This window comes from Apium graveolens, chromosome 6 (assembly GCF_009905375.1).
Source record: "Apium graveolens cultivar Ventura chromosome 6, ASM990537v1, whole genome shotgun sequence".
Classification (NCBI taxonomy): domain Eukaryota; kingdom Viridiplantae; phylum Streptophyta; class Magnoliopsida; order Apiales; family Apiaceae; genus Apium; species Apium graveolens.
In genome coordinates, this window is record NC_133652.1 from 32,193,092 (window position 1) to 32,198,639 (window position 5,548).

Here is a 5,548-nt window from a genome sequence, read left to right on the forward strand (position 1 = left end):
AGAAGATGGAGAGAGGAAAGAAGAAAGGAGGATCCATTGCACTGGTTGCTGAGTTGAAAAAGAGAAGGAGATGAAGATAAAAGCTGTTGAGTCGACTTCAAAGGTCTGTGAAAACAAGGGTAAGGGGCTGGTAGCAGAAAATGAAGATTCTTTGAGCCAAGATGACATGGAGGATATTGATGAACATCTTGCATTTCTTTCCAGAAGATTTGCCAAACTCAAGTTCAAGAAGAACTTTGGAGCAGTTAAGCAAAATAATAACATGGTGGATAAATCAAAATTCAAATGTTTCAAATATAGCTTGGCAGGGCACTTTGCCAGTGAGTGCAGAAAGTCAGATTCCAGCAAAAAGAAGTTTGAGCCTGTGGATTATAAAAAGAAATATTTTGAGTTGCTCAAATAAAAGGAAAGGGCTTTCATTACACAAGAAAATGACCGGGCAGCAGATGGTCTGGATGAGGATGAGGATGTCAGCTATGTCGATCTAGCCCTAATGGCCAAGTCTGATGAAATAGAAACAAGTTCTTCAAGTAATCAGGTAATCACCACTAATCTTGCACATTTATCTAAAGCTGAGTGTAATGATGCAATAAATGACATGTCTACAGAATTATATCATTTGTGTATTACACTTAAGTCTCTTACTAAGGAAAATGTTAAAATCAAAGAAAACAATTTGTTTTTAAGTGAGAGGAATAATGTGCTAGAGTCTCAGTTTATTGAATTTGAAAAATTGAGAATTGAGTGTAAAATTGCTAAGGATGAACTAACTGAGTCCTTGAAGAAATAAAAGATCTTGAAGAAGCAGCTTGAACGAGAACATGAGGTGATTAAGGCATGGAAAAAATCTAGCGATGTTCATGCTCAAATCACCAAAGTTAAAGGTATTGAGTCCTTTTGTGATGCAGCCTGGAAGAAGAATAAGGAGAAGCAGGAATCCAACTTGGTTGAAGGATTGCTAACAGATGTGGACTCGACGGATGATGAGAGCCATCCGTCGGATAATCAAAAGGATTATCTGTCGAGTGACATAAATCCTCATCCGTCGTCTGTAAGCAAACCTGTGAGTAAAGCCAAACTTGTTAAGTTAAATGAAAAGTATGGATCAGTTTCCCAAAACTTCATTTCAGGAGAATCTAGTCAAGTGAGGAAGGGAAAGAAAGTGAATGTTGGTCATCTGTCTATCAAGCAATTGAATGACAGACTAGAAAATATTGAGGTTAAAATAGAGGCTAAAAGGAAAAACAATAGAAATGGTAAAGTAGGGATTAACAAACATAACAACTACACACCTGATAAGTATGCTCCAAGAAATATATGTGTTAAGTGTGGTAGTGTAAATCATTTGTCTATTAATTGCAAAACTGTCATGCCTAATTCCATATCTGTGCCACCTCCTTTTCCCAACATGAATGTCATGCCTTCTATGCCTATGAATGCTATGTATACATAGAATATGAATGCACAATTTACTAATATTGCATTTGCACCTAATCCTTATTATGCTGCATTTAGTATGCCTAAAATGCCATTTAGCATGCCCTACTGGAATAACATGTTTACTAATAGCATGCCATTTCCTGTTAATCAAAATGTGCATGATAATTCTGTTGCAATGAATGGTTTCAAAGGTCCAACTCAAATGACTAAGGATGAATCTGATATCTCCAAGTCAAATGAGATCAAACCTAAGAAACTGAAAAAGAAAGCTAACAAGGCAGGACCCAAGGAAACTTGGGTACCAAAATCAACTTGATTTGATTTTAATGTGTGCAGGGAAACAGAAAGAATCTATGGTACTTGGATAGTGGTTATTCAAGACACATGACTGGTGATTCTACCCTGCTCACAGAGTTCAAGGAGAGAGCTGGCCCAAGTATTACTTTTGGAGATGACGGCAAGGGTTATACTGTGGGATATGGCTTGAACTCTAAAGACAATGTCATCATTGAGGAGGTTGCTTTAGTGGATGGTCTCAAGCATAATTTGTTGAGTATCAGCCAATTGTGTGATAAAGGCAATTCAGTAACCTTCACCTCAGAAGCCTGTGTTGTGACATACAAGAGAAGCAACAAAGTGGTTCTCACTGGTGTGAGAAAAGGGAATGTGTACTTAGCTGACTTCAACTCATCAAATGCAGAATCTGTTACTTGTCTTCTCAGTAAAGCAAGTCAAGATGAAAGTTGGTTATGGCACAAGAAGCTATCCCATCTAAACTTCAAGACCATGAATGAACTTGTAAAGAAAGAACTGGTTAGAGGCATTCCTCAAGTGGAGTTTTCAAAGGATGGACTGTGTGATGCTTGCCAAAAGGGAAAGCAAAATAAAGCATCATTCAGGAAGAAGCTTGAATCAATAATTGAAGAACTTTTACAACTGCTACACATGGATTTGTTTGGACCAGTCAATGTGTTGTCCATCTCAAGGAAAAGATTTTGCCTAGTAATTGTAGATGATTTCTCAAAGTTCTCTTAGACATATTTCCTTAAGTCTAAAGATGAGGCGAGTGAAATCATCATCAATCACATAAGGAAAGTCAACAATCATCCTGATTTTAAAGTTAGAAGAATCAGGAGTGACAATGGAACTGAGTTCAAGAATTCTGTCATGAGAGTATTTTGTGAAGAAAATGGGATTTTGCATGAATTTTCAGCAGCAAGAACTCCACAACAAAATGGAGTCGTAGAAAGAAAGAACATATCACTTATTGAAGCTGCAAGGACAATGCTTGAAGAGTCTAAGTTACCAACATATTTCTGGGCTGAAGCTGTAAATACTGCATGTTACACCCAAAATATTTCTCTGGTTAATCAAGCAAAATGCATGACTCCCTATCAATTATTCAAGAACAAGAAGCCAACTCTAAATTTTCTTCATGTCTTTGGTTGTAAATGTTATATCTTGAGAAATCAAATTGATTAGAATGGGAAGTTTGATGCTAAAGCAGATGAAGGAATTTTTGTTGGATATGCTGTTGGTAAAGCATATAGAGTCTACAATCTAAGAACCAACATTATTGTGGAATCAATCCATGTTGTGTTTGATGATAAAAAGATTGAAGGACTGCAAGATGGAGATTACCATGAGAGCCTCAAATTTGACAATGTGGAGATGGTTAGTGATGACAGTGATGATGAAAGTGATCAAGAAACATTATCAAAGGATAATGCAGAAAAATCCACTACCAATGAAGCACAAAATTCAACATCTGTCGAGTTGCGAAATGCTTCATCCGTCAGGAGATAATCTGCTTTATCCGTCGGGAAACAATCTGCTTTATCCGTCGGGAGACAACCAGCTTCGTCCGTCGGTACTCAAAATTCACCATCCGTTGGGTCATCAAAAGAAGCTGAAAGTCAGAATAGATCACTCACAGAAAGTTCCCCTTTCACAAATCAAAGATCCATAAACTCAGGGGAAGTTTCTAACAATCAAAACTCAATCACACATCAAGACAACAATGAGGCCTCTTCATCTAGAGCTAATCTACCTCAACAAAGGAAATGGACAAAGGATCACCCCTTTGAGCTCATCATTGGTGATGTATCTTCTAGAGTTCAAACAAGGAGAGCAACTCAGGAAGAATGTCTATATAGCAGCTTCCTCTCTAAGGAAGAACCAAAGAAGGTAGAAGAAGCTTTATTGGATCCTGATTAGATTTTAGCTATGCAGGAGGAGCTAAACCAATTTGAAAGGAATAAGGTATGGAAGCCGGTGCCCAAGCCTAAAGGGAAGAATCCAATAGACACCAAATGGGTATTCAGAAACAAGATGGATGAAAATGGCATAGTAGTCAGGAACAAAGCTAGATTGGTTGCTAAGGGCTATTGTCAAGAAGAAGGAATAGATTTTGATGAAACATTTGCTCCTGTTGCAAGACTTGAAGCCATCAGAATCTTCTTAGCCTATGCAGCACATGCCAATTTCAAGGTCTATCAAATGGATGTCAAAAGTGCCTTTTTGAATGGAGATTTGGAGGAGGAAGTCTATGTCAGTCAGCCTCCTGGTTTCGAAGATCCAAATTTTCCGGAATATTCTACTATCTTTTGAAAGCACTTTATAGACTGAAGCAAACATCTAGAGCCTGGTATGACACTTTGTCAAAGTTTCTTTTAGAGAATCACTTCAATAGAGGTACTGTAGACAAAACTTTATTCTTTATAAATGTTAATGGCTCAAGTATACTAGTTCAAATTTATGTAGATGATATTATTTTTGGCTCTACAGATGAAAAACTTTGCAAAAAGTTTGCCAAATTGATGCAAAGTAAGTATGAAATGAGCATGATGGGAGAACTAACTTACTTTCTTGGTTTGCAAGTTAAGCAAGTTAGTGATGGAATATTCATTAGTCAAACTAAATACATTTATGATCTTTTAAAGAAGTTTGATCTAATGGATTGCACCTCTGCAAAAACTCCCATGGCCATTGCAACTAAGCTTGAATTAAACACTACTGAAAAGTCTGTGGATATTTCAAGTTATAGGGGCATGGTTGGCTCACTTCTGTACTTAACAGCTAGTAGTCCAGATATAATGTTTGCTACATGTCTTTGTGCTAGATTTCAAGCTGATCCTAGAGAATCTCACTTAGTAGCTATTAAGAGAATTTTCAAATATCTCAAGGGAACACCAAAACTTGGCATTTGGTACCCTAGAGATTCTGATTTTGATCTAACTGGTTATTCAGATACAGACTATGCAGGTTGTAGAATTGATAGAAAAAGTAGAACAATAACTTGTCAATTTCTAGGAAACAAGCTTGTGTCCTGGTTCAGTAAAAAGCAAAATTCAGTTTCTACTTCTACAGCTGAAGCTGAATATATTGCTGCTGGAAGTTGCTGTGCACAGATTTTGTGGATGAAAAACCAATTGTTAGACTATGGTATGCAAGTGGAAAGGATTCCTATTTTCTATGATAACACAAGTGCAATTGCCATCACTAAAAATCCAGTACAGCATTCAAGAACAAAGCACATAGACATCAAGTACCACTTCATAAGGGAACATGTAATGAATGGTACTGTGGAACTAACCTTAGCATGTGATGATGATGACAACTAATCTGATAACACGAAATTAGTATACGCTAACTTTTGTTTTACGTATACCCTACTACTAAGCATCCACAATTAAGATAGAAGATAGAAGACACCAATTATGCTTAGAACCTATATGTCTATAAGATTTGAAAACATAACGGTTGAAGAGCAAATTATCTATCGTGATTACATAGGGTGAATAAGATGGTTAAAATTACCCACGAATTATGCATGTCAACTCATACATAAACCTATGCTAGCATGGCAAGTTCTAAACCTCTATATTCGTTGTCGCTTCAATAGAGATTAACAAACAATCTTAGATGTTAGCTACGCATCAAAGACGAATAAGAACAACCAAACTAGGAAATCATAAATCACCACACACTAAAGATTATAAAAAATTAACTATTGAAATCCATAGATATATCCGTTAGAACCCCATGACAATGATTAGTTCATAATTGAACTCATCGTCACTATGGGTTCCAAGGAAAACATGATAAT